The sequence below is a fragment of the Aegilops tauschii genome, chromosome 1, assembly GCF_002575655.3.
Source record: "Aegilops tauschii subsp. strangulata cultivar AL8/78 chromosome 1, Aet v6.0, whole genome shotgun sequence".
Classification (NCBI taxonomy): domain Eukaryota; kingdom Viridiplantae; phylum Streptophyta; class Magnoliopsida; order Poales; family Poaceae; genus Aegilops; species Aegilops tauschii.
In genome coordinates this window covers 28,731,479-28,754,074 of record NC_053035.3, presented here as the reverse complement: position 1 = coordinate 28,754,074, position 22,596 = coordinate 28,731,479, and the positions used below count along the sequence as shown (strand labels likewise).

At 50.7% G+C, this 22,596-nt stretch overlaps 1 pseudogene; it reads right to left on the bottom strand.

The window, feature by feature from the left end:
* LOC141027131 (uncharacterized) overlaps positions 1 to 22,596 on the bottom strand; it is a 282,578-nt pseudogene that overhangs the window by 238,695 nt on the left and 21,287 nt on the right.

The window sequence follows — 22,596 nt, the reverse complement described above, 5'->3', positions numbered from 1 at the left end:
AGCGGTTGATGCACATCGCTCTGGATCAGCAGCTCGGGAGGAACGCCGAAGCATATGTCGACGACATAATGGTCAAGTCTAAGGAGGCAAGAACCCTTGTCGAGGACTTAGAGGAGACGTTTGCCAGCCTGCGCAAGGTAAACCTACAACTCAACCCGGAAAAATGTGTGTTTGGCGTCCCGTCAGGCAAGCTGCTGGGCTTCCTGGTGTTGCACAGAGGGATCGAGGTCAACCCGGAGAAGATCAAGGCCATAGAAAGGATGAGTCCGCCGCAAACCCTCAAGGAGATGCAGAAGCTAGCGGGCTGCGTAACCTCTCTCGGTCTCGGGCGCTTCATCTCCAAGCTAGGCGAGCACGCCCTCCCGTTCTTCAAGCTGATGAAGAAGAAAGGCTGTTCGAGTGGACTCCGGAGGCCGATGAGGCCTTCCAAGACCTCAAGAGATACCTCACCAGCCCGCCGGTGATGGTCGCACCTCGCCCCCTCGAACCCCTGGTGCTCTACCTGGCCGCCACACCCCACTCAGCCAGCGCGTCGCTCGTGGCGGCCCGGGCAGAGCGTCCGGCCGAGGGCGCGCGATGCAGCACCCCATGCCAGACCAAGGTGTCGCAGCCTGAAGACGGCGCCATGGAGGTCTTGGGCCTTCCCCAGGACGGTGGAGCTCCTGAGGATGCTGCTCCTGAGGTCCCAATCGCCCCGCCGGGCGACCGGGCTCCTGAGCGGGGCGACCGGGCTCCTGAGGCCCCCCGACCTCAACAAGCACAGGACCCCACCAACATCGACTCCCTCCTCGAGCACCCCGTGTACTTTGTCAGCACGGTGCTACGCGACGCGCGGGCGCGCTACCCCATGCCGCAGAAGCTCCTGCTCGCTCTCCTTGTCACATCCAGGAAACTGCGCCACTACTTCCAAGGCCATCCCATCAGAGATTTCTCAGCCTACCCCTTGGAGAGGGTGCTTCGGAGCCCCAACGCCGTGGGAAGGATTGCAGAATGGAACATCGAGCTGCAAGCGTTCCAGCTGAAGTTCAGCACCACCAGGGTCATCAAGGGCGCGGCCCTCGCCGACTTTGCGGCGGAATGGACTAACGCCCCTGGCCGCGAAGTAGGCGAAGACCGCTCTCTCATGCCCGGAGACGAGGCGCCAGATGGATGGGTCATGTACTTCGACGGCGCGTTCGCACGCCAAGGCGCGGGGGCTGGAGCCGTGCTCATCTCGCCCACCAAGGACAAGCTCTACTACGCCGTGCAACTCTGCTTTCAGCACGGCGAGAAGGTCTCCAACAACATCGTGGAGTACGAGGGCCTGACCGCTGGACTCAAGGCTGCGACAGCTCTGGGGGTCAGGCGCCTCACCATCAGGGGCGACTCCCAGCTCCTCGTCAACTTCTCCAACAAGGCATACAAGCCGAAGGACAAGCACATGGAGGCATACCTTGAGATGTACACAAAATTGAGAAACGATTCTTAGGCTTGGAATTGCAGCACGTGCCGCACGACACGAGCAAGGAGGCAGACGACATCGCAAGGAGGGCGTCCCGACGTCAACCTCAGGAGCCTGACATCTTTGAGGAGCGGCTCTTCAAGCCGTCGGCAGCTCCCCCCGCTGCCGGACCAGCACCACCTTAGGAGGAGCTCCCACCGGCTCCCCCCTCGGGCACCCCAGCTTCTGGCCCAACCTCGGGAGCCCGCCTTCTCCTCGCACTCGAGCCTTAGGAGGGGTGCTGGACTGAGGAGTTCGAGGCGTACATGCTCCAGGGCACCTTGCTGGAGAAGGAGGAGAACGCGGAGCGTGTGGCCCGTCAGGCCACTGCGTACTGCATCCAGGATGGTGAGCTCTATCGAAGGCGTCCGAATGGTGTTTCTTTACGATGCATCTCCAAGGAGCAGGGATGCGAGCTGCTGACCGACATACATGGCGGGGACTGCGGGCATCACTCCTCATCGCGCACTGATGGCCCACAAGTGTAGGGGATCTATCGTAGTCCTTTCGATAAGAGTATCAAACCCAACAAGGAGCAGAAGGAAATGACAAGCGGTTTTCAGTAAGGTATTCTCTGCAAGCACTGAAATTATCGGCAACAGATAGTTTTGTGATAAGGTAATTTGTAAGGGGTAACAAGTAACAAAAGTAAATAAGGTGCAGCAAGATGGCCCAATCCTTTTTGTAGCAAAGGAAAACCTGGACAATTTCTTATATAAAGGAAAACGCCCCCGAGGACACATGGGAATTATCGTCAAGCTAGTTTTCATCACGCTCATATGATTCGCGTTCGTTACTTTGATAATTTGGTATGTGGGTGGACCCGTGCTTGGGTGCTGCCCTTTCTTGAACAAGCATCCCACTTATGATTAACCCCTATTGCAAGCATCCGCAACTACAAAAGAAGTATTAAGGTAAACCTAACCATAGCATGAAACATATGGATCCAAATCAGCCCCTTACGAAGCAACGCATAAACTAGGGTTTAAGCTTCTGTCACTCTAGCAACCCATCATCTACTTATTACTTCCCAATGCCTTCCTCTAGGCCCAAACAATGGTGAAGTGTCATGTAGTCGACGTTCACATACACCACTAGAGGAAAGACAACATACATCTCATCAAAATATCGAACGAATACCAAATTACATGACTACTTATAGCAAGACTTCTCCCATGTCCTCAGGAACAACCGTAACTACTCACAAATCATATTCATGTTCATAATCAGAGGGGTATTAATATGCATAAAGGATCTGAACATATGATCTTCCACCAAATAAACCAACTAGCATCAATTACAAGGAGTAATCAACACTACTAGCAACGCACAGGTACCAATCTGAGGTTTTGAGACAAAGATTGGATACAAGAGATGAACTAGGGTTTTAGATGAGATGGTGCTGGTGAAGATGTTGATGGAGATTGACCCCCTCCTGATGAGAGGATCGTTGGTGATGACGATGGCGATGATTTCCCCCTCCCGGAGGGATGTTTCCCCTGCAGAACAGCTCCGCCGGAGCCCTAGATTGGTTCCGCCAAGGTTCCGCCTCGTGGTGGCGGTGTTTCGTCCCGAAAGCTTGCTTATGATTTTTTCCAGGGTAAAAGACTTCATATAGCAGAAGATGGACACCAGAGGCCTGCCAGGGGGCCCACGAGGCAGGGGGCGCGCCCAGGGAGGTAGGGCGCGCCCCCACCCTCGTGGATGGTGGGTGGCCCCCCTCTGGTACTTTCTTCGCTCAGTATTTTCTATTAATTCCAAAAATAGCTTCCGTGGAGTTTCAGTACTTTTGGAGTTGTGCAGAATGGGTCTCTAATATTTACTCCTTTTCCAGCCCAGAATTCCAGCTGCCGGCATTCGCCCTCTTCATGTAAACCTTGTAAAATAAGAGAGAATAGGCATAAGTATTGTGACATAATGTGTAATAACAGCCCATAATGCAATAAATATTGATATAAAAGCATGATGCAAAATGGACGTATCACGCACCCTCGTGGGCAAGGCGTTTCGCAGAAGATTCTACTGGCCCATGGCGCTCAATGATGCCACTAAGTTGGTATGATCCTGTGAGGCCTGTCAATTCCATGCCAGGCAGATCCACCAGCCCGCTCAAGGCCTCCAGACCATCCCGCTCTCGTGGCCGTTCACGGTCTGGGGGTTGGACATCCTGGGCCCGTTCTCTTGAGCGCTCGGGAGCTACCGCTACCTCTATGTCACCATCGACAAGCTCACCAAGTGGGCGGAGGTGGAGGCCATCCGCACCATCCCAGCCGGCTCAACCGTCAAGTTCGTCAAGGGCCTGGTGAGCCGTTTCTAACCGCATCAGCACCGACAATGGCTCTCAGTTCACAAGCAACCTTTTCAAAACATATTGTGCTAACCTTGGAACGCATATATGCTACGCTTCGATGGCACACCCGCGAAGCAATGGCCAGGCTGAGCGCGCCAACGCGGAGGTCCTGAGGGGCCTCAAGGCGAGGACCTTCATGAAGAAGCTCGAGGCTTGCGGCAGGGGCTGGCTCGATGAGCTCCAGTCCATGCTGTGGTCCATCCGCACCATCGCGACCAAGCCCACGGGCGAGACCCCGTTCTTCCTCGTCTATGGGGCCGAGGCGGTCCTCCCTCATGAGGTCAGGCATCACTCCACGCGGGTCTCGGCGTTCGACGAGGCATGCCAGGACGCCTCGCGGGGGATGGACCTCGTGCTGGGCGAGGAACGACGTCGCCAGGCCTCGCTCCATGCAGCGAGGTACCAGCAGGCGCTGCGGCGGTATCACTGCCGTAGTGTCCGCTCCAGGATGCTCGAGGTGGGTGACCTCGTCCTGAGGCGGGTGCTCTCTAGGGAGGGGCTTCATAAGCTCTCACCCATGTGGGAGGGCCCGTTCAGGATTGCCCGTGTCTCCAGGCCTGGCGCCGTGCGCCTGGAGACATAGGACGGGGTCCCCATCCAGAACGCCTGGAACATCCAGCACCTCCGGAAGTTCTACCCATGACCAAGGCCCAGTACCTGTGAAGATCTCCACTCATGGCACTCTCATGTAATAATGAGTTGGGCTGTACACGCCCTGGAGTCTCCTGAGTGCCGCCCCTGGGCCTCACGGGGGCTCCCACCCACGTCCTAGTGGAGGCCCCATGCTCCGCGCTGGTGGGAAGACTAGTATAGGTGTCGGACGCGGCTGTTCTTTTGCTTGCTTTCTGTAGCTGGTTTCTGACTTCTTGAATGAAATTTGCAATTTTTCGCGCTCCACTCGAGGGTTTGGGAAATCTCTTCTTCTTGCATCGTTTTACTCTCCCAGGTCGAGCCTCAGGAGGAGTTGCAGTTGCCCGTCGCTCTTCCTCGCGCGTCCCGCGCGCAGGGGCTGGGCAGGTGTGTGCGCTCGGGCCTCCCCGCAAACACACCTCGCCAAAAGCCCTAGTGCCCTGGCCTTTTTGCGTCTTCATCCTCGCATGACGCTCTCAAACGAGCTCACGGGCATGACACCTTTGGAGGGATCCTAATGCTACAGTTGCAGGGTGCCTATAGGGCCTCAGCGACTCCTGAGCCCCCTTCATGACAAGGAGCGCTCTCGTCACGCGAACAGAGCTCAAGCCTCAGACAGGCGCGCCCCCGTGGGAGGGAAATGCACACAGGAATGCCAAGCTAAGTTGTTCTAACCCTAATCAGCAGTGACACAAGCATCGCAATGCAACATGGAAATGATAATATAATGGCTTGAGCGCCGCGGTTCATTACATACCGCCAGCAGGGCCTTCCATCTTTTTTCAGTACCGGAGGATGAAAGAAGCAAAAGCAAGCCGCGCGGCTACAGCGACTCTCGGCGCCCGGCTCCAGTAGCGCCCGGGCTCTCGGACTCAGCCGGAGTCCTCTTCCCGCTTCACCGGGGCGCGGTGGTGACGCGACGTGCTTCCTTCCCCAGTCCGAGCTCGGTGGCGTGGCAGTTCGTCGTAGTTGCCGTTGTTGGTGCTCTCCCTGGAGGAGGAGCCGCTACTGCTGGAGGTAGCACGGCCGTCGCCAAGGGCAAGCTCACCCCCGTCGTCGTCGCGGCCGTCGCCCAGGGCAAGCTCATCGTCGCCGCTGCCATCCTCCGGGCAGCACCCCGCACGCCGGTCGTCTTCCCCAAACACCCTCACATAGAGGGTCGCGAGGCCTTCGTACTTGAAATGGAGGGTGCACCTCCCGCTCAGGCCCCGCGCGCGCGCGAATGGCTGCCACCCGCGGTTCAAGAACACGTTGCCCGCGGCGGTGACCTCGATCCCCACCCATGAGGCTTTGCTGCAGCAGCCGTCAGCCTGCAGCCAGAGGCCATCAAGCCCCATGGCCGGCGGCGCGCCCGCGAAGAAACGCGCGAGTGGGAACCATATGCCCGCGGGCCTCTCCGACCACACGACGAACTCTGGGAACGCATCGGCTGAGTGGGAGCGTGGCCGTGGTGGCCGAGCGACCACCGGACGCCTTCCCCCGTCGCAGGAGCTGCCCCGTCCTCGGCGGCTCCCACTGAGGGAGTACCGGATTAAGGGGTCCTCGGGTGTCCGGGCTGTGTGACATGGGCCGGACTGATGGGCCGTGAAGATACAACATAGAAGACCTTTTCCCATGTCCTGATGGGACTCTCCTATGCATGGATGGCAAGATTGGTGTCCAGATGTATGGTTTTCTTCCACTACAAGCCGACTCTGTACAACCCTAGGCCCCTCCGGTGTCTATATAAACCGGAGGGTTTACTCTGTAGAGGCTATCCGAATTCACATAGGCTAGACATCTAGGGTTTAGCCATTATGATCTCGAGGTAGATCAACTCTTGTAACCCCTATACTCATCAAAGACAATCAAGCAGGAAGTAGGGTTTTACCTCAAGGCCCGAACCTGGGTAAACATCGTGTCCCCTTTGTCTCTTGTTACCTTCGATCCTCAGACGCACAGTTCGGGACCCCCTACCCGAGACCGGCCGGTTTTGACACTGACATTGGTGCTTTCATTGAGAGTTCCACTGTGTTGTCGGCAGAAGGTTCGATGGCTCGTTCAATCATCAACAACAATGTTGTTTCCGGGGAAACCTTCCTCCCCGGCCAACTTTTTGTGTTCGGCGGCTTCGCTCTGCGTGCCAATTCAATTGGTCGCCTTGAACAGATCAACAGCTACACCCCTGGTCATCAGATCAGATTCGGGAGCCTGAATTATGTCGCCGATATCCGAGGAGACTTGATCTTCGAAGGGTTCATGGCTTCGACCACTGTTCCTCATCTCCAAGAAGGAAACCCATCAGATCCGTCATCAGGCACCGCTCAAAGACCTACTATCATCCCCGCTCTGGCCATAGATCCAGAGCAGGCCACCTCATCCGAAGATGGGAGTTTGAAACCCACCGGACTCTCTCCTATTATGGAGCTCCTTGCCAGAGACCCAGAGGCAACTATGTCTTCCGTAAGCCTGGAATCAAGCAGGGCTCTCCCTGTCATCGGAGAGCCGAACCCGCCTCTGGATGCTAACTCCGAACTCTCAAGGTCTGCGTCTAGTGAGCACGGCCTGGAAGAACCTACCACGCCCAGCCCCGCAAGACCCTATCCGGCCTTCACTGCTAAACGAGGCCCTGGACCTAATGTGATCTCTCGCCATTACGGAAGTATTACCTTCGAACTACGCCCAGCCCAGACGATGGGCTGAGAGCGGGGAATTTTATGTCCCACCCACCACCCACTTAATAGCCACTGTCGAAGACTTAACCGACATGCTAGATTATGCCTCCGAAGACATCGGCGGTATGGACGACGATGCCGGAGAAGAAAATGGGCCAAGACCAGCCATTTACCAGACGTTGGACAGCCACCTCCACATACGATGTATATATGGTGGATACACCTAAAGAGGATGACGATGACGGCAGGAAGGATCCGAGCGAGGACAAGCCCGTCGAGGCGCCACCGAAACGTCGACGTCAGTGGCGTCGCTCAAAATCGCGCCGCGGAAAGGAAAGCAACACCGGCATCGGAGACAACTGATACGTCTCTGTCGTATCTATAATTTTTGATTGTTCCATGCCAATATTATTCAACTTTCATACACTTTTGGCAACTTTTTATACTATTTTTGGGACTAACATATTGATCCAGTGCCCAGTGCCAGTTCCTGTTTGTTGCATGTTTTATGCTTCGCAGAAACCCCATATCAAACGGAATCCAAACGGGATAAAAACGGACGGAGAATATTTTTGGAATATTTGGAGAATTCCGGAGAAGAATCAACGCGAGACGGTGCCCGAGGTGGCCACGAGGCAGGGGGCGCGCCTGCCCCCCTGGGCGCACCCCTGACCCTCGTGGGCCACCCGTAAGGCGGTTGATGCCCTTCTTCGGCCGCAAGAAAGCTAATTTTTGGTAAAAAATCATGGCGAAGGTTTCAGTCCAATCGGAGTTAAGGATCTCCATATATATACGAAACGGTGAAAGGGCAGCATACCAGAACGCAGAAACAGAGAGAGACAGAGAGACAGATCCAATCTCGGAGGGGCTCTCACCCCTCCCACGCCATGGAGACCATGGACCAGAGGGGAAACACTCCTCCCATCTAGGGAGAAGGTCAAGGAAGAAGAAGAAGGAGGGGGGCTCTCTCCCCCTCGCTTCCGGTGGCGCCGGAACGCTGCCGGGGGCCATCATCATCACCGCGATCTTCACCAACACCTACGCCATCTTCACCAGCATCTCCATCACCTTCCCCCTCTATCTACAGCGGTCCACTCTCCCGCAACCCGCTGTACCCTCTACTTGAACATGGTGCTTTATGCTTCATATTATTATCCAATGATGTGTTGCCATCCTATGATGTCTGAGTAGATTTTCGTTGTCCTATCGGTGGTTGATGAATTGCTATGATTGATTTAATTTGCTTGTGGTTATGTTGCTGTCCTTTGGTGCCCATCATATGAGTGCGCGCGTGGATCACACCATAGGGTTAGTTGTATGTTGATAGGACTATGTATTGGAGGGCAAGAGTGACAGAAGCTTCAGCCTAGCATAGAAATTGATGCATACGGGATTGAAGGGGGACCAATATATCTTAATGCTATGGTTGGGTTTTACCTTGATGAACATTAGTAGTTGCGGATGCTTGCTAATAGTTCCAACCATAAGTGCATAGAATTCCAAGTCAGGGATGACGTGCTAGCAGTGGCCTCTCCCACATAAAACTTGCTATCGGTCTAGTAACGTAGTCAATTGCTTAGGGACAATTTCGCAACTCCTACCACCACTTTTCCACACTCGCTATATTTACTTCATTGTGTCTTTATCTAAACAGCCCCTAGATTTTATTTACATGCTCTTTACTTTCTTGCAAACCTATCCAAAAACACCTACAAAGTACTTCTAGTTTCATACTTGTTCTAGGTAAAGCGAACATTAGGCGTGCGTAGAGTTGTATCAGTGGTCGATAGAACTTGAGGGAATATTTGTTCTACCTTTAGCTCCTCGTTGGGTTCGACACTCTTACTTATCGAAAGAGGCTACAATTGATCCCCTATACTTGTGGGTTATCAAGACCTTTTTTCTGGCGCCGTTGCCGGGGAGCAATAGCGTGGGGTGAATATTCTCGTGTGTGCTTGTTTGCTTTATCACTAAGTAATTTTTATTTACTGTTCTTAGTTGTTTTCTATCTTTAGTTATGGGTAGGAAACGCAAAATACCAAAAAAATTAGTTGTACCTACTGAACCAATGGTTGAAGAATCACTCAAAATCTATCACACTCCTGAAGCTTATTACTTGGATCATCTTTGATCCCTATGTGCTCGTGCTGAAACCCCAACTAGATTAGTTGAGGGCAAATCTTTAGATGAGCATGCATGTTATGTGTGACACCGTATATCTGAAAAAGGGAAACTTTTGCTGGGTCAAATTCATCATTTGCAATGCTATGCTTGGAATTTATGTTATATATATGATTTTACTTGTTGTTCTAAAACCCCTAAGAAACACCTTCCCTACCAATGTGAGTTTAGTGATAATGGAATCGTATCTTCGTATGCTAAGGGTATTTATAATTACTATGATGTTCAACAAATTGAAGAATTTGTTGCTTTTAAGGGTGCTTATGAAATTGCTTCTTTGATTGAAAAGTATGGTGCTACTCTTTACAAATCTGAAAATTTTGCCATACTTAAATTTTGCTATGATAATTATGCTTCTAATGCCTATGTTAAACCATATATTGAGGACTACTCCGTTGTCCAAGAAGAGACTAATATTTTGCAGGAATCTATGGAAGAAGAAGTTGATGAAACTGTGAGCTCATTAGATGAAAAAGATGATGAGGAGAGCGAAGAACAAAAGGAGGAAGAGCAGATTAGCTACCCGTGCCCACCTTCTAATGAGAGTAACTCTTCAACTCATACATTGTTTAATTTCCCTTCGTGCTTACCGAAGGATGATTGCTATGATGACTGTTATGATCCCGTTGATTCTCTTGAAATATCCCTTTTTGATGATGCTTGCTATGCTTGTGGCCAAGATGCCAATATGAATTATGCTTATGGAGATGAACTTGCTATAGTTCCTTATGTTAAACATGAAATAGTTGCTATTGCACCCACGCATGATAGTCCTATTATCTTTTTGAATTCTCCCAACTACACTATATCGGAGAAGTTTGCACTTATTAAGGATTATATCGATGGGTTGCGTTTTACTATTACACATGATGATTTTGATGAATATAATATGCATGTGCTTGCTGCTCCCACTTGCAATTATTATGAGAGAGGAACTATATCTCCACCTCTCTATGTTTCCAACACGATAAAATTGCAAGAAACTGTTTATACTATGCATTGGCCTTTACTTTGTGTGCATGAATTGTTCTTTTATGACATGCCGATGCATAGGAAGAGAGTTAGACTTCGTCATTACATGATATATGTTACTTTGTGCTCACTATTAAATGCCAAATCATTGCTAATTAAAATTGGCTTTGATATACCTTGGGATCCGGGTGGATTCACTACTTGAGCACTATATGCCTAGCTTAATGGCTTTAAAGAAAGCGCTGCCAGAGTGACAACCCAGAAGTTTTAGAGAGTCATTTATTTCTGTTGTGTGCTTTTATAAAGTTTAGAAATAAAAATAATGTGCCAAGGTTTGCCTTTAGGATATTTACAATGCTTGTTGGGTTGTACGGTGCAGGACAGAAACTTTGGCTGTAGTCCGCGATTTTACAATTTTTACTGGAACGTTAAATGGTTCTGATTCTTTTTGCACTGTCTTTCTATACAATTTTTTTATTTTTCCTAATTTTGTTAGAATTTTTCAAGTATCAGAAGTATGGTGAATGTTCAGATTATTACAGACTGTTCTGTTTTAGACAGATTCTGTTTTTGATGCATAGTTTGCTTGTTTTGATGAAACTATCAATTTATATCAGTGGATTAAGCCATGGAAAAGCTATATTACAGTAGACACAATGCAAAAACAAAATATGAATTGGTTTGCAACAGTACTTAGAGTAGTGATTTGCTTTATTATACTAACGGATCTTACCGAGTTTTCTGTTGAAATTTTGTGTGGATGAAGTGTTCGATGATCGAGAAGGTCTCGATGTGAGAAGAAGGAAGAAAGGCAAGAGCTCAATCTTGGGGATGCCCAAGGCACCCCAAGTAAATATTCAAGGAGACTCAAGTGTCTAAGCTTGGGGATGCACCGGAAGGCACCCCCTCTTTCTTCAACAAGTATCGGTATATTTTCGGATTCGTTTCGTTCATGCGATATGTGTAAATATTGGAGTGTCTTTTGCATTTAGTTTTCATTTTTATTTTATGCACCATGCTGGTATGAGATAGTACTTGGTTGATTTATATAATGCTCATTGCACTTCACTTAAATCTTTTGAGTATGGCTTTATAGAATGCTTCATGTGCTTCACTTATATCATTTGAAGTTTGGATTGCCTGTTTCTCTTCACATAGAAAACCGCCATTTATAGAATGCTCTTTTACTTCACTTATATTTTTTAGAGTGTGGGCATATCTTTTGTAGAAAGAATTAAACTCTCTTGCTTCACTTATATCTATTTAGAGAGATGACAGGAATTGGTCATTCACATGGTTAGTCATAAAATCCTACATAAAACTTGTAGATCACTGAATATGATATGTTTGATTCCTTGCAATAGTTTTGCGATATAAAGGTGGTGATATTAGAGTCGTGCTAGTTTAGTAATTGTTAAATTGAGAAATACTTGTGTTGAGGTTTGCAAGTCCCGTAGCATGCACGTATGGTGAACCGTTATGTAACGAAGTTGGAGCATGAGGTGTTCTTTGATTGCTTTCCTTATGAGTGGCGGTCGGGGACGAGTGATGGTCTTTTCCTACCAATCTACCCCCCTAGGGGCATGCGTAGTAGTACTTTGCTTCGAGGGCTAATAAACTTTTGCAATAAGTATATGAGTTCTTTATGACTAATGTGAGTCCATGGATTATACGCACTCTCATCCTTCCATCATTGCTAGCCTCTTCGGTACCGTGCATTGCCCTTTCTCACCTCGAGAGTTGGTGCAAACTTCGCCGATGCATCCAAACCCCGTGATACGATACACTCTATCACACATAAGCCTCATTATATCTTCCTCAAAACAGCCACCATACCTACCTATCATGGCATTTCCATAGCCATTCCGAGATATATTGCCATGCAATTTCCATCATCATCATATACATGACTTGAGCATTCATTGTCATATTGCTTTGCATAATCGTAAGATAGCTAGCATGATGTTTTCATGGCTTGTCTGTTTTTGATATCTTTGCTATGCTAGATCATTGCACATCCCGGTACACCGCCGGAGGCATTCATATAGAGTCATATCTTTGTTCTAGTATCGAGTTGTAATATTGAGTTGTAAGTAAATAAAAGTGTGATGATCATCATTATTAGAGCATTGCCCCAGTGAGGAAAGGATGATGGAGACTATGATTCCCCCACAAGTCGGGATGAGACTCCGGACGAAAAAATAAAAAAATAAAAAAGAGAAAGCCAAAAAAAGTGAAGGCCCAAAAAAAAGAGAGAAAAAGAGAAAAGGGGCAATGTTACTATCCTTTTACCACACTTGTGCTTCAAAGTAGCACCATGTTCTTCACATAGAGAGTCTCTTGAGATATCACTTTCATATACTAGTGGGAATTTTCATTGTAGAACTTGACTTGTATATTCCGATGATGGGCTTCCTCAAATGCCCGAGGTCTTCATGAGCAAGCAAGTCGGATGCACACCCACTTAGTTTCCAGTTTGAGCTTTCATACGCTTATAGCTCTAGTGCATCCGTTGCATGGCAATCCCTACTCCTCACATTGACATCAATTGATGGGCATCTCCATAGCCCGTTGATTAGCCGCGTCGATGTGAGACTTTCTCCTTTTTTGTCTTCTCCACATAACCTCCATCATCATATGCTATTCCACCTATAGTGCTATATCCATGGCTTGCGCTCATGTATTGCGTGAGGGTTGAAAAGGCTGAAGCGCGTTAAAAAGTATGAACCAATTGCTCGGCTTGACATCGGGGTTGTGCATGATTTGAATGCTTTGTGTGGTGAAGATGGAGCATAGCCAGACTATATGATTTTGTAGGGATGAGCTTTCTTTGGCTATGTTATTTCGATAAGACATAATTGCTTGGTTGGTATGCTTGAAGTATTATTGTCTTAATGTCAAAAGATAGACTATTGCTTTGAATCACTCGTGTCTTAATATTCATGCCATGATTATAAATGTGATCAAGATTATGCTAGGTAGCATTCCACATCAAAAATTATCCTTTTTATCATTTACCTACTCGAGGACGAGCAGGAATTAAGCTTGGGGATGCTGATACGTCTCCGTCGTATCTATAATTTTTGATTGTTCCATGCCAATATTATTCAACTTTCATACATTTTTGGCAACTTTTTATACTATTATTGGGACTAACATATTGATCCAGTGCCCAGTGCCAGTTCCTGTTTGTTGCATGTTTTATGTTTCGCAGAAACCCCATATCAAACGGAATCCAAACGGGATAAAAATGGACGGAGAATATTTTTGGAATATTTGGAGAATTCCGGAAGAAGAATCAACGCGAGACGATGCCCGAGGTGGCCACGAGGCAGGGGGGCGCGCCCCTGACCCTCGTGGGCCACCCGTAAGGCGGTTGATGCCCTTCTTCGGCCGCAAGAAAGATAATTTTTGGTAAAAAAAGCACGGCGAAGGTTTCAGTCCAATCGGAGTTACGGATCTCCATATATATATACGAAACGGTGAAAGGGCAGCATACCAGAACGCAGAAACAGAGAGAGACAGAGAGACAGATCCAATCTCGGAGGGGCTCCCGCCCCTCCCACGCCATGGAGACCATGGACCAGAGGGGAAACCCTCCTCCCATCTAGGGAGAAGGTCAAGGAAGAAGAAGAAGGAGGGGGGCTCTCTCCCCCTCGCTTCCGGTGGCGCCGGAACGCTGTCGGGGGCCATCATCATCACCGCGATCTTCACCAACACCTACGCCATCTTCACCAACATCTCCATCACCTCCCCCCCTCTATCTACAGTGGTCCACTCTCCCGCAACTTGCTGTACCCTCTACTTGAACATGGTGCTTTATGCTTCATATTATTATCCAATGATGTGTTGCCATCCTATGATGTCTGAGTAGATTTTCGTTGTCCTATCGGTGGTTGATGAATTGCTATGATTGATTTAATTTGCTTGTGGTTATGTTGCTGTCCTTTGGTGCCCATCATATGAGCACGCGCGTGGATCACACCATAGGGTTAGTTGTATGTTGATATGACTATGTATTGGAGGGCAAGAGTGACAGAAGCTTCAACCTAGCATAGAAATTGATGCATACGGGATTGAAGGGGGACCAATATATCTTAATGCTATGGTTGGGTTTTACCTTAATGAACATTAGTAGTTGCGGATGCTTGCTAATAGTTCCAACCATAAGTGCATAGAATTCCAAGTCAGGGATGACATGTTAGCAGTGGCCTCTCCCACATAAAACTTGCTATCGGTCTAGTAACGTAGTCAATTGCTTAGGGACAATTTCGCAACTCCTACCACCACTTTTCCACACTCGCTATATTTACTTTATTGTGTCTTTATCTAAACAGCCCCTAGATTTTATTTACGTGCTCTTTAATTTCTTGCAAACCTATCCAAAAACACCTACAAAGTACTTCTAGTTTCATACTTGTTCTAGGTAAAGCGAACGTTAAGCGTGCGTAGAGTTGTATCGGTGGTCGATAGAACTTGAGGGAATATTTGTTCTACCTTTAGCTCCTCGTTGGGTTCGACACTCTTACTTATCGAAAGAGGGTACAATTGATCCCCTATACTTGTGGGTTATCAACAACAATACTCCGGACGATGCCGAAGATCCCGAAGACCCCGCCGAGCCTGCATCCGAGCAGGATGAATGGGAGGAGGGACAGGTTAACCCGACGAGCTAGTCGGGAATGAGGATTCGGAGGATTGTAACTGTCTACCGATCTCCGAGGAGGATGTCAGCCTCGGCAACGAAGACTTCATCATGCCAGAGGAACCCCTCGAGCAAGAGCGCTTTAAGGGACAGCACATCACAACTGCAAGGAGCCTAAAAAGAAACAGCAACAACTTCAAGCCGAATAGGATACGCTCAACGATAGATGGACCCAGGTCCTAGCTGCCGAGGAGTATGGCCTCGAGCGCCCAACAAAGAACTATCCGAAGCGTCGGCAACTGCTACAATTCGATGACGAGGCCCTAGAGCCAATACCGTCAAGATATAATTGTGCTGATGAACCAGACCGACCACCACGTGGGCGAGACAAAGCGGCTACTTATGCCGCACACCAGCCCGCACCACCCCGCCGTCGAGGCAAGGAGGTAGCGGCTCCGGGATACACCTATGGCTTACGCCAGGACCTGGAGAATAGAGCCGGTCAGGCCAGATCAATATATGGATCAAGGGGGCGTGCCCCAACGCGAGATGACGACCATCAAGCCCATCGCGATAAGCATGATCTCACCCGGGCTGAAAACCGAACACGGATGTCGTCCGAACTCCGTCGTGACGTCGCCCGATACTGAGGCGCCACACACCCCTTATGCTTCACTGATGAGGTAATGCAGCACCAGTTCCCAGAAGGGTTTAAACCCATGAACATTGAATCATACGACGGAACGACAGATCCCGCGGTATGGATTGAAGAATTTCTTCTCCATATTCACATGGCTCGCGGTGACGATCTCCACGCCATTAAATACCTCCCCCTAAAGCTAAAAGGACCAGCACGACACTGGTTAAATAGCCTCCCAGAGAACTCTATCGGCAGCTGGGAGGATTTGGAGGATGCATTTCGAGACAACTTCCAAGGTACTTATGTCCGGCCACCGGACGCCGATGACCTTAGTCACATAGCCCAGCAACCCGGAGAGTCACCACAAACTCTGGACTCGGTTCTTAATTAAAAAGAACCAAATTGTCAACTGTCCGGACGCTGAAGCCCTAGTGGCCTTTAAACATAGCGTCCGAGACGAATGGCTAGCCCGGCACCTTAGCCAAGAAAAGCCGAAGTCCATGGCAGCCCTTACCGCACTCATGACCCGCTTCTGCGCGGGAGAAGTTAACTGGCTAGCTCGTCGAAGCAACAGTACCAGTGACCCCAGCACCTCCGAAGCCAGAGACGGCAACAGACGGCCTCGACGTAACAAACACAAACGTCGGAACAACAACGAAGAAACCGAAGACATAGCAGTCAACGCCTGATTCAGCAGCTCTAAATCCGGCCAGCGGAATAAGCCATTCAAAGGAAATAAAGATGGTCCATCTAATTTGGACAAAATACTCGATTGGTCTTGCCAGATTCATGGCACCCCTGACAAGCCTGCCAATCATTCCAACAGAAATGGTTGGGTCTTCAAATAGGCCGGTAAGTTAAATACCGAACTTAAGGGGAAAGGGCCGCCAAGCGAGGACAATGATGAGCCCCGCCCAACAAACACAGGGGGACAGAAGAAATTTCCCCCTGAGGTGAAAATAGTGAACATGATATACGTCACTCATATCCCCAAGATGGAGCGCAAGCGCGCGCTAAGGGAGATCTACACCGTAGAGCCTGTCGCCCCTAAATTCAACCTGTGGTTGGCTTGTCCGATCACCTTCGATCGCAGGGACCACTCGACCAGTATCCGTCATGGAGGTTCGGCAGCTCTGGTCCTCGATCCAATCATCGATGGATTCCATCTCACTCGAGTCCTTATGGACGGCGGCAGCAGTCTTAACTTGATTTATCAAGACACTGTTCGTAAAATGGGTATTGACCCATCAAGAATCAAGCCTAGTAACACCACCTTTAAAGGAGTGATACCCGGCGTCGAAGCCCGCTGCACTGGTTCATTAACATTGGAAGTAGTCTTCGGTTCACCAGACAACTTCTGAAGCGAAGACCTGATCTTCGACATTGTCCCCTTCCATAGTGGTTATCACGCACTGCTCGGACGCACCGCCTTCACCCGTTTCAATGCAGTCCCGCATTATGCTTACTTAAACCTCAAAATGCCTGGACCCCGCGGCGTTATCACAGTCAATGGGAACATGGAGCGCTCCCTCCGTACTGAGGAGCACACCGCGACCCTTGCAACCGAGGTACAGAGCGGCCTCATCAAGCCGAACACTTTATCGGCCATCAAGCGTCCGGATACTGTCAAACGAGTCCGGCCTACCCTGCAGAACGATAGCTTGGTCAATCCAGAGCTGGACTAGCAGTTCCTCCTCCGTCAATTGCCCCACCCGACCGCGGCATATGTACCGCGTGTGCATAACTACGCACTTAAAATACCTTGGGCAACGACGGAGGCATATTGTGAACGAGGTTCATAGTGCGGCTCGACCCTATTCGGACCTTACACCTTTTTCCTTTCCTTTTTTCCCTCTCATATTACTGGTTCGTTAAAACCTAATAACTCCACGGCCGTACAAGGGCCCTTTCCCAAGACCCTTTCATATAAACGATCGACGATTTCTCCTCTAAAAGGATCTTGCACCAAGGCGAAAGCGGCGCAGACGTGCGGCAGGATGTCCATGGGATCTTCAAGCCTACCTTTTTTTCGACCCTGTATACAGCTTCCCCTTGTTAACAAATTCTCGGCATGTAAAATAGCCTTGATGTTTATGGCATTATCTGTAATAGCATGTTTTGACGTATCAATCAGATTATAATGGGAACAGTTTTTACCAACCCTTGTTCAGTGTTGGTTTATTTCATAACCTGTATTCCCTCTTTGCGTCAAATTGCCATTTATACTTTGGTAAGGCCTACGTACCAGGGGCTCTATTCGGCCCCATATATTCTCAAAAAGTTCGAACACTTCTAGAGTATACTTTGGCGACCCGAATTTGGCACCATATGCATCAGCTCCGAATCATGTCTTTGGTCAATAGTTGGGTTGCCCGGCTCCTGTGATTACTACCTTACGTTCCGCTTGTTCGGCTAGGGTAGTAAAGGGAGAACTACCGCGATTGTGTTTCTGGTTCGTCCGGTCAAACACCTCAGTAGAGAAAGCCGAAAACCGACTGTCATGATATGGCGAGAGCTGGTCGGCGATTCGGTGACTTGCTATAAATCTCTTGAGATTTATTCCGCATTATACGAAGGACTGGCCCTCGTCCAGTCACGTGCCTAAGGTATCACAGTTCGAATAGCCGCATACGCACCAGGGGTAGTTCCTAGTCCCATCGTCAAACTCCTATGGCTAAGTGAAAGTGATAAAGCTGCATAGTCTGATTGCCTGGTTCGCTGCGCAGACACCTCCTTTACGGACCAAGATGTTGGGTAAAGTGTGATCGTGCGCTATTCTGAACACCCCCGTAGCATCTACGTGGGGGCTGAAGCCAACAACTGGTAAACTCTCAGAATTAAAAATGGCCGCACAGGAGGAAAGTAATTTCAGATAAAGGCATAAATATATTACAAAGCCTTGGTTCACAAAACAACGTGTGTCAGCTCGGATACATTCACTCAAACATGATATCCTTCGAGCATTGGCCCTCTACTAATCGGGCACCCTCCAGGACGTCGTCAAAATACCGCTCTGGCTTGCGATGGTCCTTGCCTTCGGGTGGGCCCTCGGTCGCCACGACGGTGGCCTTCATTTTCTCCCAGTGCATCTTCACACGGGCAAAGGCCATCCGCACACCTTCTATGCACAACGAGCGCTTGACAGCTTCAACTAGGGGCAGCGCGTCAACAAGTCGCTTCACCAGGCCGAAGTAGCTGCTAGGAATGGGCTCGGTTGGCCAAAGCCGGACTATGATGTCCTTCATGGCCAAGCCGGACATCCTATGCAGCTCCGCCAGCTGCATCATCTAGTTGTCCAACAGCGCCGGACGCTCTGGCGCTAGGTACTGTGACCAGAAGAGCTTCTCCGTTGTGTTCCCCTCCTGGGCCCAGAAGAACTGCACGGCGTCGGCCGCACTCTTCAGGAGATCCGCAAAGGCATCTGGAGAACTCCATAGTCGAGTGAGCAAAGCATATCTCTGACCGCCAAATACACTCTGCAAAAGAAATGGCTTACCAGCCGCTATCTGTCCGGCCTGCCGGATCTCCTCCCGAGCCGCCCGGGACTCGGTCCGTGCCTCTTTGGCCTCATTGAGGGCTTTGGTGAGTTCGGCCGCTTGGGCCATAGACTTCTCCTCCAAAATCTCACATTTTCTGATGGCGTCTTTCAGTTCCTGCTCCACTTCGACCACCCTCTCTTCATGCTGGTGGCGGGCAACCTGTTCGGTTTGCAATTCCGCAGCCGCTTTATCAGCGGCTGCTTTGCTTGCTCTCGCCTCCTCCTTGGCTTGGGCAAGGGCGCTTTTAAGGGTCTCGACCTCAGCAGCGCTACCTGCAATCATAATCATAGCAGTGCAGGAGTTACACTATGACTTTGCATATCTCTTCAGATATATGATTAAAAATCTTTTCAAAGTATAGGCATACCTTGCGCCTCATCGAACCGCTTGTTAATGTGGTCGATATCATCATCGGCTAGCTTCAGCTTCCGCTTGAGTTCGGAAACTTCCACGGCCTGGGCGGTTGTCGCCAACAGGGAAGCCTGTTTATCCAATAGACAAGTATGTCACCTCCTGCGATTACTACTTGATTCTCTGTTCGTCCTTTTTCAAAACCGAACAGAGCCTAAGGGGCTACTATCTACATACATGCATATTTCCTTTTATATGAAACACGTCTAAGAGTATTACGTCGCATACCTCCAAGCCTGTTAGCAGGCTGGTGAAGGCTTCGTTGACCCTGCTCTTGGCGGACTGAACCTTCTCAACCACCACACCCTCATGGGTGTGGTGTTCTTCTACGATGGAAGCACGTCGTAGTGCCTCCACCAGAGTGTTTGGCGCCTCCGGATTAATGGAGGTCGCCGCTGGAGCCGATGCTCCCCCCTCCTTCGAAGGGGGTTGCTCGCTCCATTCCGGAGCCACATGGATATCTGGAACAGTGTTCGGCTAGGTGCCGGACTGGTCTGGGCCCCCATCATCAATCTCCATGGGGGTTGCACCCCCCGTGTTCTCGGCAGCCGAGGTATCACCCTCTGGCGCCGTCGTGGTAGCCTCCCTCACCTCTCCGTGGCCCAGAGAGACCCTTTGGGACAACAGCTCGGTGTCATCCATGATGGTTGGCGGAGAGGCTTGCAGAGGCGTCTCGCTCTCCACCATCTCTGTTGCTAGAGAGTTTCCCTCAGATAGCGATGGTTGGGGGAGGTCGCAGGCAGGACTGAAATACACACAACATAATATGTTATATCAAAAGCATAGAGGACCGAATACTTGTAACGAAACCTTTAGTACTCACGATTCGGCCAGGGGCTTCACCCTGGGGCGCCTCTTGGGGATGTGTTCGGCATCTGAATCTGAACCATCTGAGAGGGTTATCTCCCCCCTCTTGGACACCCCCTCCTCCGGGTCTGTGGAGGCTGCCCTTTTCTTTTTCCTCCCCTTGGGGGGAGAGTCACTTTCTGCCTCCTCCTCCTCTTCGTCTTCATCTCCCTCGTGGGAGGAGGGGACTTTGGTCTCTCCGGACACCGCGTCCGAAGTACCCTTATGGCGGAGGCCGCCCTTGGCCTCCTTGCCCTTTTTCTTGGCCTTCTTTTCTGGAGCCTGGTAGGGCACCGAGACCAGCATCTTCGCAAGATGGGAAGTGGACGGATCTTCTGGTAGCAGAGCCGGACACTTGATCCGCTCCGCTTTTGTTATCTAGCCATGTGCAAGGGACAAAAAACTCATTATGACTAATAACTTATGGACTAAAGGTATACTTGGGAATGATGCACTTACCGGAGTAGCCGGATTCTCGCTGTCAAGGCCAATGTCATTGGTCTTCTCTGGCCACGACTTCTAGGCCTTGAAGAGCAACTTCCAGATCTCTTCGTGCGTTGTGCCGAAGAAACGCTGCAGGGTCTGGGGACCTTCCGGATTGAACTTCCACATATGGAGAGGCCGGAGTTGGCATGGGAGGATCCGGCGGAAGAGCATCACCTGAATCATGTCAGTAAGACTGGTTGTCGGAGTAAATGACCACGGGTAGCCTAACCGACTCCCCCTGGCTCTTCAAAAATTATCAGGCCGATCGAGCCTTCAAGCACCCAAAGCACATGGCTGCCTTCCCCTGGCCGGCTATCTCACAAGCCGACTACTGGAAGGCGGCCCGACCCTGAAACCCTCATGAAGAAAGCCACAAGAAGGCCGACTCCAAGAAGCCGGCCACAAGAAGACCGACTCCACGATGCCGGCCACAAGAGGGCCGGCTCCCGGCAAGCAGCCAAGATTGCACCCTCAAGGACTGCACCCACATAACGGTGACAAGACGGGGCGTGGCTATAGTAAAGCCTGCCACCCCCCGAATCCCGGAGCACGCATGGCCACAGTGCCCCGTACGGGTCGGCCATCCCCCGTCCGGCGCGGCACTGTTGCCATGTTGACCATGACGCCACCCATGACAGGCTGTCAGTACGGCCCGCGGGCAGCGGGCCCCTTCAGCCAGAGAGATGCTCGAAGGCGGCCAAGCCCCCCCCCCCCCAGTCGGCCTGAGGTGTAGCCGGCTCCCAATAGCCGTCTACCTCACTCCCTTGAAGTATGTGCATCATTAAGGAGACAAGACGAGATAAGGCTACAGTGAGAGTCCGCCAGACGGTGGCACGGTAGCCATGCTTACCTCGGCAAAGCCCTCGTCATCAGGGGCGAGGCTACAGTAACCAGCCGCCGACAAGACCCCCAGGCGGTGGGGCCGGCCTGTCGGCCAAGAGGCCGGCAGCCGGCGGGACCCACCAGTCGGCGGGCCCCAGCGGCCGGCGGAGAAGCCGGCGGGTACAGACACTGACGGCCTAGACCCGCATCTAGCAGGATTACCATTGTACCCATGGGGGGTAGGCCTATATAAACCCCCCAGGGCACCCATGCAAAGGGTTGATCTCTTAGAGTTTTAGACACCACATAGAGAGAAGAGGAGAGCTAGCCTTGCCCTTCTCCTTCCTCTAGCCGAACAGCTCAAGGAGCCACTTGTGTTGATCTAGTGATCATGCGGAGACCCCGCAGAGCAGGACTAGGGGTGTTATCTCCACGCAGAGCCCCGAACCTGGGTAAGATTCGCCGGCGTGCATGTCTTCGCCTTTTCCCGTTTCCAGGCACCGGCGATGTCTTACTGGCTCCCACAATGATAAGCCACACGTTCGCATATGTCGCACCTACCACCCGACATTTGGCGCCCACCGTGGGGCCAGGTGCACTGTTGTCCGGAGACCTGTTCTGGACAGGAACCCATTTCCTTCCCAACGAGCGCAGCCAGCCCGGCACGCCCGATGGCCCTTGCCCCGATGCGCTGCAAGGCGTCGACGACGCCTGCGGCGAGTTGCCTCGCCGATCTTCTTGGCGAGGCTCGCATCTCCGACGAGCGTGCGTCCGATGCGGGCACAGACTGCCCCGAGAGCCGCCTTGTCAGCCTCCTCGACCAGCTTCACGTCTCCAGCGAGCCTGGTGTGGATTTGGAGTCGGTCGGCTCCACCGACCCGATGCTTGTCGACTCTGACACGGCATCGCTTGACGCCTTCCCCACCAACGTGGTGATCAT